The sequence below is a fragment of the Sminthopsis crassicaudata genome, chromosome 1 (genome assembly GCF_048593235.1).
Source record: "Sminthopsis crassicaudata isolate SCR6 chromosome 1, ASM4859323v1, whole genome shotgun sequence".
Taxonomy (NCBI): domain Eukaryota; kingdom Metazoa; phylum Chordata; class Mammalia; order Dasyuromorphia; family Dasyuridae; genus Sminthopsis; species Sminthopsis crassicaudata.
The window spans coordinates 385,839,165-385,852,359 of NC_133617.1; the positions used below are offsets into that span (position 1 = coordinate 385,839,165).

At 37.1% G+C, this 13,195-nt stretch overlaps 1 protein-coding gene across 11 annotated transcripts in view; it reads right to left on the bottom strand.

The window, feature by feature from the left end:
- PDZD2 (PDZ domain containing 2) overlaps positions 1-13,195 on the bottom strand; it is a 499,259-nt gene that overhangs the window by 298,863 nt on the left and 187,201 nt on the right. Inside the window, exon 1 of one of the 11 annotated variants that reach the window (XM_074279483.1) lies at positions 806-828. The exons of the other annotated variants lie outside the window; for them this stretch is intronic. The gene's annotated coding sequence lies outside the window, so the exon portion shown is untranslated. Of the gene's footprint in view, positions 1-805; positions 829-13,195 lie in introns of those variants that run through there. 11 annotated transcript variants of the gene reach the window in all.

Genomic DNA, 13,195 nt, shown 5'->3' on the forward strand with positions numbered 1-13,195 from the left:
TTCATGACTGACTAAAGTCCAGTATTTATAAAGAATAATTTCATTTTTTGGCTTGAAATTTTGCTATCCCATGGAGCCAAAGGACTTCCCAACCCATCTTTTACAGTGGTTCCAAGCAGAGACCCCCAGAGAAAAGGCCTAGGCAGAGGATGGAATCGAGCATGGGGCAAAACAGAGTTCAAAATACTAACTCCCATATTTCCACTGTAAACCTGTAGCATCTTTTAACCATTTTAATGGTTTTACTTTAGTGTGAGATAGCAAACTTGGCTTGGTCTCAGGATAAATTGTCCCTCTGACAATTTGTAGCTGTGTAAACATGGGTAAGTCATTCTAAATCTATGACCTAAATCTAATTCTAGCTCTAAATATATGATCCTATGAAATCCAAAGGTGCCTTTAAAATACACACACACCACACACATAGTAACTTCACAGTGAAAAAGAAACACACAAAATATCAACAACAAACTACAATTTTTTTCCTAATCCTTATGATTACAAATTTTATCTTAACAGAGTTGTGACCACTGTATGCACACAATTCTCTATTCTCCTTGGTTGACTAAGATACAATTCCCATCAGAAGGGAACACAGGTTGTTAGATGTTAGTTGTTACTGTTGTTTTAATTATAAAGCAATTCTGCATTTCCTGAATCTGCCCAGTCTCCCTGTATGAATGTAGCCCTCAAGCTTTTTCTAAGTACATAAATGGTCTTAAAAAATGATTGGACAAAAAATTCATACCTTTGCTACCACCCTAGTGATAAGCTTTTGTCAACTTAGCTAGATTGGTGCTCTTACAATGGAAACAGCGCAGTTCAGCATTGGGGCCACATCTGAAATTTTCCAGGCTTGATAGGATCCTCCAGGATTTGGACTCACTTCTTCTGGGCCTTAGGGTCACCACTACACTACAAGAAGGAATCAGAGGCAGACCTTGGTGGACTTCTGAACAGCACACAAAAAAAAAAAATCTTCAAGAATCTCAAATAAACAATTATCTTTTTCCTCCATGATTATTTATGCAAAATGGAAATCTATTTTATGGAAGAGGCAGAGTAAAAAAGCACTGAATTTGTAAATAGAAAACCTGGATTCTAGTACTCTGTCTGCCATTCACTAGCTATAATTTGCCAAATCACATATCCCATCACTTTCCTCATTTTCAAAATGAGGGTAAGAATATTTGTAATATGTACCTTATAATACCTGTTAAATGTCTCTCAACTTTTCTATGGAAATTTTTTTTGCTTTTGCTTCCCCCCCCCCCCCCCCACCAAACAACTGGAGTTAAGTGACTTGCCCAGGGTCACACTGCTAAGAAGTATTAGGTATCTTAGGCCATTTTGAGCTCAGGTTCTCCTGACTTCCCAGCTGACTTCCCACTGTGCCAGCTAGCTGCCCTATGAAATTTTTAAAATACCTACTGTATGCAGAACTTCAGGTTAGGGAGATACAAAAGTTAACTAAGGGGCTGTTATTTGTCCTTTGTTCTAGAAGAGCACAATAACATCAGGGAATGATGCCATGACATGTAAAGAAGTTGGATTTAATTGAAGGAAGGCAGTGCAAAGTTAAGAGGCAACTAGGGAAGTGGAGAAGTGAATATAGCACTGGATCTAGAGTCAAGAAGACTTATCTGGCCTTATAACTGACTGACCCTGAGGAAGTCACTTAGCCCTGCTTGCCAATAAGGTGGAGGAGAAAATATTAAACCACTCCAATATCTTTGCTAAGAAAAACTCCAAATGGGATCATCCCCTGGATATATCTGAAGTGAATGTACAACAAAAAAAGAGATGAGAGCAATCCTTGGTTTCATTGCACTTAAAATCTAGTGAAGGAGGGGCAGTTGGGTGGCGCAGTGGATAGAGCACCAGCCTTGAATTCAGGAGGACCCGAGTTCAAATATGATCTCAGACACTTAACACTTCCTAGCTGTGTGACCCTGGGCAAGTCACTTACCCCCAGCCTCAGGAAGAAAAAAAAGAAAAGAGAAAAAAAATCTAGTGAAGGAAATAATGTGTATGTGTATGTGTATACACATATGCACACATATTTTTATATTTACATACATACATGTATTGTATGCATAAACATATAACATTTGCTTAAGGGAAATACAAAGTATTAGATAAGGTCTAGAGGAGGGAAAGATCATTAGCAACTGGCAAAGCACAAGAAACCTTCATGAAAGTATAGCTTTGGTTTGGGCTTCAAGGGATATGTAAGAACTCACAGGTTTGAGATGGGGCACATCCCTGACATAGGGAACTTTGATATTCCCTATAGGGGTTAGGAGAGAGGGTGGTGGCAAAGTAATAGTTCAGATCAGGGATAATGAAGGTGTGCAATGAGGAAAGAGTAAATGGAACAAAACTGAAAGACTCGCTCTACTTCAGGAGTTTTTAGGGTTCATAATGAGATTTCAGGGAGTCTGTGGACTTGCATGAGGAAAAAAATTGCATTTTTATTTTCACAACCTTGAATTGAAATTCAGCATTTCCTTCCGTTTTGAGCATTTTTTTTTCCCTTAAAAGGGGTTCATAGGCTTCATCAGACTGCTCAAGGAATTCATGGCATACTAACAAGCTAAGGACTTCTACTCTTAAGGAAAGCACTTGCAAATTATAAAGAACTCTTCAAACATGAACCAAGATAAACCTAAATAGCCATCATAAGTCTTAAACTGTGGGTCTCCAGCCCATATGGGCTCTTGCAACTGAATGTGAGGGTCATGAAGTTATGATTTATTATCAGTAAATGTTTTATTTGTATACTTATTCTATATATGTATATTCCCAGAGTCACATAAAAATTGTGAATAGAAAAAGTTTAAGAAGCCTTGGAATAGATGATCACTGGGTGGTCTAAAATTCTGTAATACTGATTATTTGTCCTTCTTAATCACAAGATACTATTCCATTGATAATAATATATTTTTTTGTTGTTGTTAGCTCTACTGATTCACATAGGTTGTCAGATTTGGGAATGGAGAGAAAACAAAAAAATCTAACTTTCCCCCAAAGGATTAGCATATTGGTATCTCACTTTCAAAAACAACCTCCAGGTGTTTTGGCTTTGAGGGAAGAAGAGAGCACACAGATCAGATTTAAATAAAAAGAAGAGAAGAAAGTCATTTTTCCCAGAGACTGTGGAAATTTTCAGCAATGCTGATTCCTAAGAAAAAAAGCAAAAAGAGGGGCCTTTCAAACCACTGGGGCACTTTTCTCCCAAACAACGGTGGAACTGGAACTCGATGTGGCATTTTGTCAAAAAATACAAAGAAACTTCTGTGAGCAATTCCAAAGGGCCCCTCTCACAGGACTCTTTAAAAATTGCTGAAATTCCATTTATGAGACTCCTAAGTCCCAAGTTGAAACAGGTTATTGCTTTCTGGAGTTGCAACCTGCCTACCCAGCATTCCCCTCCCCAACTTCTGCTTTCCCACTCATCCCTCCAAAAAGAGGCTGAGTTGGAAGAAGAAGATGAAGATTTGGATTATACTCCCTTCAGATCCCACTAAGCCCAATTTTTCGAACCACTTTACATATGATTTCTCTTGTGATTCAACTCAGGCCTGTAAAATCTCTAAGACAGTGGCAAATTTCAGGCAGAGGGCCTTCCTTTGGCCTACTGAGTAGCTAGGGAACATAGGAAAGCCCAAAACCAGAGACACAGCAAGAAAATCACCAATCTAGAAGGGAGACTTTGAGGAGACATCCACTGAGGTCCTTCAGCATGAACTAAAGCGATTAATTAACCAATAAATATTTATTGAATGTTAATTCTGTGCAAGGTGTTATGCCAGGTGCCTAAGAGGATATAAGGAAGAACATATGATCCTTGCCCATATGGGTTTTACAATAAAAGCAGGTCTGCACCCTTCTTGGTCCTCAATCTGCTTATCTGTAAAATGAGTATAATAATATATGTTGTCCTTTCCTAATCATAGGATCCTAGATCTACAGTGAGAAAGAACCTCAGAGGCTATTGGGTATAAGCCTCCCATTTTACAGATGGAAAAACTGCAATCTGGAGAGGTTAAATGGTTTGTCTAAAGTAGACAGGTAGATATATCACAATGGAATTTGAATCTAGGTCTTTTGACTGCCAAGTTGGTGTTCCAATCACTGCTTTTAACTTGTACCACTCTTAATAGGGGAGGCAATAAGAGCTGTACAAGCAGAAGATTGGACAGAACATTGAATGAAAACTACTAAGTCTAGATTTTCCCTCTCCCCCCGGAAATTTAATTTATTTCATTTTATTAATTTAGTTTATTTTTAAGAACAAATAACCCAGAAACTGAACTGAATTAGATTCATAAAATTTAAGAATGATTTCTTTTCTTTGCTCAAATTCCCAGCAAAGACCTTCCATGGATGCTAGTGGTGAAAGGGATCGTCCTTGACAAAGATAACATCTGACCCTAGGAGTTGAATTGAAGCCATTTCTGCTTTGCTTGTGCGTGTTCTGATAACTCAGAAGCCAGACATTTAATCATTTTCTCTCCAGCTAACTTCACTCTCCCCTGCACTACTCAACCTTTCCCACCAGTTCACATTTGTTCCCTTCCTATGATCATTCCTTGCACCATTAAATTTAGCAATTCTGACCCCATTTCCCTTCCCAGGTAATTACTGTTAAACTGTATCTATCACTTTGACTGACTCCATCTTCTGACCTTACATTAGAACTCCTCCTCATTATAAACCAATGAACCATGTTATAGAATGACCAGGAACCAACAAGATCAAGAAATTGTTGTTAGAAAAAATGAAAGAAAAAACAAAACAAAACACATTTTGGATCAACAGAGCCAGGAAGACCAGGACTAGTGACAGCAATGATGTTAAACTGAGAATATTAATATTCTGTTACTCTATTGCCTTCCATTTATATATATATATATATATATATATATATATATATATATATATATATATATATATATATATGTATGTATATATATATATATACATTTTTAAAGCACCTTTACGTACATAATCCCATTTGTTATTCACAGCAATCTTTTGAAACAGGTTGGACTGTTATTTTCATCACTTCCATTTTACACATGAGAAAACAGAGACCTGGAGAAATTGGCTGACCCAAGGTCACCATAACTAGTCAGTGATAACACAGGACTAAGCATCCAGGACTCCTCATTCCTGTTTCAGTGTTTTTTCCATAACACAAATGTGTGAGAGGCAGTATTGTTACTGAATTAGGCATTAGCTGGACTCCATCCAGAAGCCTATTTACTGCCCAATCATTTTGCTACAGGAAGGATATAATTTTTATTAGAGAAAAGAGCAAGCCCAGACAACAATGACCATATCTAGTCTCAAGTATCTGAATAATGGAGAAGGATGAAGGATGCTTCAGTTCCCACTGGGAGATAGAATGGATGGAGTGACTACAATGTGTTTTCAAAATTATCAAAGGAACTGCAAAACCTTGGAAAGGATATTTAAAAAAAGACTGAAAAAGGATTCTAATTGTTCTCTGTTAAAGTTTTTATTATACTTTTAGAGAAATCATACTCCATTTTTCCTCATTGCAACTGAAATTCTTTGCTGCCACCCACTTTCACTCACATTCATTATTAAGTATCAAGTTTTAAAGTAGTGATATCAAATACATCTCTAAAGTGCCCTCAAGAATCAGATGTTATTGAAAAGTATTTACCAAAATAAAAATATAATGGAAAATCATGTTAAGTCATTTTTTTTCAATTATGTCTAACTCTTTGTGACTCCATTTGGGGTTTTCTTGGCAAAGATACTGAAGTGATTTGACATTTCCTTCTCCAGTTCATTTGACAGATGAAGAAACTGAGGCAAATAAGGTTAAATGACTTGTCCAGGCACATAGTGTCTTAGACCAGATTTCAACTCAGGAAAACAGGTCTTCCTGATTCCCAGCCCAGTGCTTTCTCCACTGTACTAACTGGTTGCCATAATAGAACACAGATGATATGAATATGTAGCTTTCTAAGTTAGTATGTAGGCGCTTATGTAAGTTTAGTTGTCTTTATTTCTACTTGAATTTGATACCACTATTTTTAGTAACATATAAGTATTACATTCTTTGGAGATAATTACCCAATCAAAAGAATTTTATAGCCATTTTATAGCCCAGGAGGCTAAAATCTTGCCCCAGAAACATGAATACATCCAGGCAATCCTAAGCTTCCCCAAATAAACTAAATCTGAATCAGTCTATGGCCCAACTTCAAACCAACTGTAGAATTATCAGGATCATCACCCTAGAATGGGGTTAGGATTAGTTCTTCAGCTCCAAATAAATCTGATTTTCTTTAGACTTTCAATATCAGGGAGGTCAGAAGTCAAATACATCACAAGATCACACACTCAGAGCTGGAAGAACTCTTAGAGACTATCTAGTCCCATCTTATCATTCTACAGATAAGGAAATTGAGGTCTTCCTGAGTCCAAGGTCACCTCTCTATCCACTGTATCACATGGTCTCCCTTAGAAACTTCTATCTAGAGGAGACTACTATATTTGGAAATGAAATCAAGACATCAATGGAAAAAAAAATGTCAATACAACTGTTTTTAAAAGGAAAAAGCTTTTAAGAATTAAAAAAAAGAGAGAAAATTGTCAATCCTTTTTTTTCATATCTTGTTAATCTAGATCAGAGGTCCCCAACCGTTGGAATGAAAAGTCCTTTAAAAAAGGATTGTCTTATTTTTTGTACATCTCCAATGTCTGAGGAGGCAGCATGGTATGGTAGATAAGAGTACTGGCCTCGGAATTAGGAAAACAAGGCTCTGAAATAAAAGCTATTTCTAAAAGTAAGAAAAACTATTAAAAATGATGTTCTGTTTACAACAGCCTTTTTAAAGTTTGGAAAACACTTGGAAGTGATTTCCAGACCAGGGAGGGAGATTTTTTTCTTTACTTCTTTAGTTTATGTCTTTGCTTATAGGATATAAGCCAAGATTGCATTATTAAGGTTTATTAATTCAAGCCTTGTTTATTTTTCCTAAAGTAAGAAACTTTCAGGATAAAACCAGGTTCCTTAAGCACCTGGATGATCATGCTTTTATTTCTGGCCTTAACATGAAAATAAAGACTTATTATATTTTCACTCTATAACATCACTAATGACCTCCTGAAATCAATTTTCTTGCCTTAACCATATTTTCCTTCTTCAGGCAGACTTGGAACTTAAGAGGAAAGTGCCTCTTTTTTTTCCTCCTTTGGTTCCCCAGACTAAAATAATGGATGGCCACTGAAGGAAACAATCCATCCTACTATGTGATCAGAACTCTGGGATCTCTCATCTTCAAGAGAACTATGGTGATGAATTAGCAAGCTCCAACCCTGTAAACACAGCAATTCTCCCAAATCAGGGGATAGGGAAGGAGTAAAGGAGTATAGAAAGAAAGAAGAGAGCTCAGAAGTTATGACTTTTCCTGTTTATATGGAATTAACAAACAATGCAAGAGATGCTAGGGCCTCTCCGGCTACCACCTACAGCAGAACCTTCAGACTTATCTTGAGGAGATCTTATTTTAAGCCTCCAAAGCTTTGTGGTAAAACTGGGGAGGCCAGAAACTGATAATACAAGATAATACTAATCACTGATTCTAATGGAGAAGGGGTAGAGACAAGCCTTTCTCCAATCTTCCTGGAAATGCTAGAGAATGGTTAGCAGGACCATCCAGATGTGTAAAGCTTTGTATTCATCATTTAATATAGTTCTGTAATCTTCCATTCTACAGGGTATCCCAAAGGGCTTGGGGAAGTTGTAAGCTTTGGCACTTTAAAACTGCACCAAGACACTGTATTCAGGGACCACAATTTACTTAATCATTCAGAGATCTAATTTTCAGTAACATTGACCTAACCAAATCCATCAGCTAATGGAGTAGGAAAAGTTCCACTCCCTGAGGGTGGTAGAGGTCAGGTCTTCTTAAACTTTTTCTACTCATGACCCCTTTTTACCAGAATTTATGTGACCTTGAATACATACATATGTAAAATAAGTATAAAAACCAAACATTTACTGATAATCATAATTTCACAACCCCCCCCATTCAGTTATGAGATCCCATATGGGCTTGTGACCCACAGTTGAGGAGGCTTTGGAATAGATACAGGTAGTGAATGAATCCGTTTGGCATGTATTTTCCCATAAAAACATTGTTGTAAAGGAATAGGTTGGATAGGGAACTGGTTCAGTCCAAATAAACATTCTCAGTCCATAGGTCATAGCCTCAGAGATTAGCAAAGAGAGAATTCATCTGTTTTACCCTTCTCATTTTAAAATTGAGGAACCTTGGGCCTATAGAAATTTAGCATTCAGCACATTTCAATTCAGCTCAACAAATATTCACATACATGGAGATGGGGGCAGAGAAATCAAAAGTAAATTTGTACATATGATTTAATAAATCATAATAGTGTATACAGCTAAACCAGTATAATCTCAGTACATTTGAGCTAAAAAGTGCTAGGAGACCTCAGAGAAGAGGAAAAAAGCTGTAGTAGTGATAGTTTGCCCTTCTTGAAGAGGACCATGACATCAGGGAGGTGATGTCATGACACGTGAGTGAATTGAATTTAAATGAGCGCTGTACAAGGTCACATGCATCTTTTCCCTTCAGAGGCATCTGAGTCCAGTGGCCAGATAGAGATCAGGACGACTGGAAATGGCCTCGATGCAGTGGGAGATCTTACCCTTTCCAAGATAAGGTCTTTCTTTAGTAGGTCTCAGTTTATCTGAAGTAATGCCTGCGCTATGATTAAGACTAGGTAAGAAATGAGGCAAAAAATCATCTTTTTTTACTTAGTCCAAAAAAAATCCATCTAGGAGGGGAAGACCTTAGTGCATTTGAGCTAAAGAAAGAACTAGAAGAGCTCTGAGAAGGGGAGAGCATTTTGGAATTGGAGGAGGAATCTGGGAAGGCTTCACAGAGCCTGGGGACAATATGTGAGTGTACTTTGAAAGGTGGCTAAGATTAGGTTTGTGCTGAGTTAGGGAAGGGCCTGGAGGGGTCTGATTCAGGGAGGGGAGGTAGGAGAATTCCAGTTTTAGAACAATAGGGAAAAGCCCAGAGGTAATAAAATGTACAATATATCAGAAGAGCAAGTTATCAGATTTGCCTAGAGCTTCAAGCAGGACATAAGTTAGGAAATAATAGGAATAAAATAGGAAGATTAATTTGGAATATACTGTGATGGGAAAGTGCTATATTCTAGTACTTGATTCTGCAGGAAACATGGAACTACTGAAGGAATACTTCTGAGAGATAGTGACATCATCATACCTATACACTGTAAACCTATACCTAGCTTATGGACAGCTAGGTGGTTTTATAGTCTACAGAGTGCTGGTCCAGAAGGCAGGAAGATTCTTTTTCCTGAGTTCAAGTCCAGCTTCAGACACTAACTGTATGATTCTGGGCAAATCACTTAACCCTGTTTCTCCTCTGTGAAAAGAGCTGGAGAAGGAAATAGCAAATCTCTCTAGTATCATTGCCCAGAAAATCTCAAATGGACTTCTGAAGAGTTAGACACTAGTTGATTAAACAATAACTACTGCTATTCATTAAAGAAATAGTCTCGAAATATTTAAGGCAGAAAGAAAAGAAGAAACATAGACCTGTTTTTCTTTTTCCTTGTTAGTGGCATCCACAAAATATTCAACGAGAAAATTAAAAGTAGTGGATTTAGAAATTATCCAAAATGTTCACTCCTTAACTGGTTCCCCACACCCAGATAATTTTTAAATGGCTGCAACAACAACAATAATAACAGTAATAGACAAATTCATTTCTTTTTCCAGCTCAATCAAGCCATGAGAATAGTGCCATAGAAAATAATTAAATACTGCCCTCCAGAGGCCATTGGGAATTCAACTGCCTTCTGAGACTTGAACTGTCCAGAGAAAAATTCTTCCAGCTTATATCCCCCAGGGCAACCTGTAAGAAACCTACAAGATGGTCTGCTCCTCCATACAGATTGGAAAGTTGGACTAAAATACTTGACAGCTGTTAGAATTTTACCCAGAAGATGAATCTTCAATAGATCTGATCAAGTTGGTACTTTTGGCTATTGTCTATTACAGATGTCAAATAGGTGGGCTTCTCCATCAGAACTTGATTGGATGGATCCTCTGAAGGCAGGGATTTTTGGATCACGATTTCTTTGGCAATCTAATAAAACCTAAGGAAAACCTAAGGACCTCCTTGCAGAATGTTTTTAAATGTATAAAATAAAATACAGAGAGTTTCAAAGGAAATAAATTAAAATCTAATTTTCAGAATATTAAAAAAAAAAAAAACCAACAAACTCACTGACCCCAAGTTAAGAACATTTTATCAAAGGGGTTTGATTTCACTGACATTAAATACTGTAGGCAATGACTGCCTGGAAAAGATAAAAGATAATGTCTGTGAGAAGTAGGTATTGTTATTGCCATTATGGAGTTAACCACATAGAATAATTAGGAATAGCACTTTCTGGGTGAAGAGAATCAGCTTTGTCAGTATATTCATTAAAGAACAAACCTGATTCCCTCCTCCTTAACTCAATACCATCATAACCTTATTTGCTAAAGCTTCCCTGTTTGGCTCTGGGGAGGAGGGGGGGAAGTTGCAGAACCAGATGCATCAGGTTTTTCAGGTCCCTGAACATTAATGTCTGATAGAGGGTTGCTCGATGACTGCTGATTTTCATGAACCAGCCAAGCTTTTATTGAGGCTTTGGTTCCCAGGACTGTCAGGCATTTAAAAGGGGAACAGGGACAATGGATGTCTACATAAATACTCAAAGAGCTCTCAGATGAGGCTGATGTACTAGAAACAAAGACTAAATAATTCGGGGAAGTAAGCAAAGGTCCAAAATGGGAAACAAATTATAAGTGCTATATAAACTATTACATTCACAAGCTGGAACTTGAAGACTGGTATGAGGGCAGCCAGGTGACATCATGACAGATTGGTATGGGGAGAGGGGGAAAGCTGGGAATCACTGAAGCAAAAGTAGGAATGAAATAAGAAAAATTACTATTAATAACTAATGGCTTAAAGAGGATTAATTCCCCCCCCCTTTTTTTTTTTTCTATTTTTAAAACCTCAGTCTCTGAAAGTCAAGCTAAATTTCTCCTCTATCTACCCTACCCAACCCAATCTTAATCTCAGGTGAATTCCATTCAATCAAGTTTGGTGGCAAGAGATCCTTTTGTTTATATAGCCGAAGCTGCAGATGGTCTAAATATAGTTTCTCTTGCTGTTGTCATTTTCAGCCCCTCCTTTAATATAATTTTCCTCTTATGTTAACCAATCAGAGTTGATTGTCACTCCTCTTCCAAAAAAAAAAAAATATAAGCTCTGAACTGCTGCCATAATTGTCTTTGGTCTATTATTAATAATATGTTGGCCTAATTAACAAAATGATTAAATTACCCAGAAACTGTGTCTCTTGAACCTTTTTAGTCAACCACAAAAGTTATCCTGAGACTGAGAGGACCCCGCTCCCTGGAACACAGGGATCTTATTTGAAGAGTAATCACAGATAAGTTTGATTAGATTTTACCATCAGTTCAGTGACACTGTGGGAAAATCACTTCCCATTTCCATGTTTCAAATTTCTTCTCTGTTTTATAGAGGATTAGACAAAGTGAATTCTAATTTCCCTTCTTGTTCTAAGATTTGGTGACCACAAAGGGCACTGGAAACTACACAGAGAATCAGAGAAATTTTAGAGTCTCACTGAATTTAATCTCTTTATTTTTACAGATAAGGAAGAGGGTTAGTTTGGTTAGGTGATTTGACCAAGGTTGTTCAGTCACTTCAGTCCTGTCCCATTCTTGAAGGTCCCATTCAGGGTTTTCTTGTCAAAGACATTGAAGTGGTTTGCCATTTTCTCTCCATATCATTTTACAGATGAGGAAACTAATGCAAATAGGCTTAAGTGACAAGCCCAAGGTCTCATAGCTAATAAGTGTCTGAAGCAGGATTAGAACTCATATCTTTTTTTTTTTTTTTTTTAATCCTGTGTCTATCTTGATTCCATGACTAGCCGCCTTCTGTCCACTACACCAGTGGCTCTCAAAGTATGGTCCAGGGAATCCTGAAACCTTTCCAGAGGGTCTATATATTTAAAATTAGGTTTTTATTTCTAATATGGTAATTATCTATAAATATAACCAATATAAACAAAAAAATCTTTGGACAGATACTCAATAATTTTTAATAGTATAAAGATACTAAGAAAAAAAATTAAGAACCACTGCATTACTCCACACACTGCCACTTGATTCTATGTTCAATAGGGGAGCCAATGATGCTGTTTTTTGAAAGCAGGATTAATAAGAGGAAACCCACTTATACTCACTAACAGATGGAGGTGACAGACAAAAAGAGAAGTTAAATCCAAGAAATAGTCCTAGGGAATGGAAAAAACTATGGATTACAACTGAATAAAGGGAAGGGGAGAGGGGGGCTTTCTTCATATTTATAAATATACAAAGTACAAAATAATACTAATGCAAACAAGATTAGAAGGGAAGTAACAAATTGGGAAAATATTTTTAAAAACAAAGGTTCTGACAAAGGTCTCATTTCCAAAATATATAGAGAACTGACCATAATTTATAAGAAACCAAACCATTCTCCAATTGATAAATGGTCAAAGGATATGAACAGACAATTCTCAGAGGAAGAAATTGAAACTATATCCACTCACATGAAAGAGTGTTCCAAATCACTACTGATCAGAGAAATGCAAATTAAGACCACTCTGAGATACCACTACACACCTGTCAGATTGGCTAAGATGACAGGAACAAATAATGACAAATGTTGGAGGGGATGTGGGGAAATTGGGACACTAATACATTGCTGGTGGAGTTGTGAAAGAATCCAGCCATTCTGGAGAGCAATCTGGAATTATGCCCAAAAAGTTATCAAACTGTGCATACCCTTTGACCCAGCAGCGCTACTACTGGGATTATATCCCAAAGAAATACTAAAGAGCGGAAAGAGACATATATGTGCCAAAATGTTTGTGGCAGCTCTTTTTGTTGTAGCTAGAAACTGGAAGATGAATGGATGTCCATCAGTTGGAGAATGGTTGGGTAAATTGTGGTATATGAAAGTTATGGAATATTATTGCTCAGTAAGAAATGACCAGCAGGAGGAATACAGAG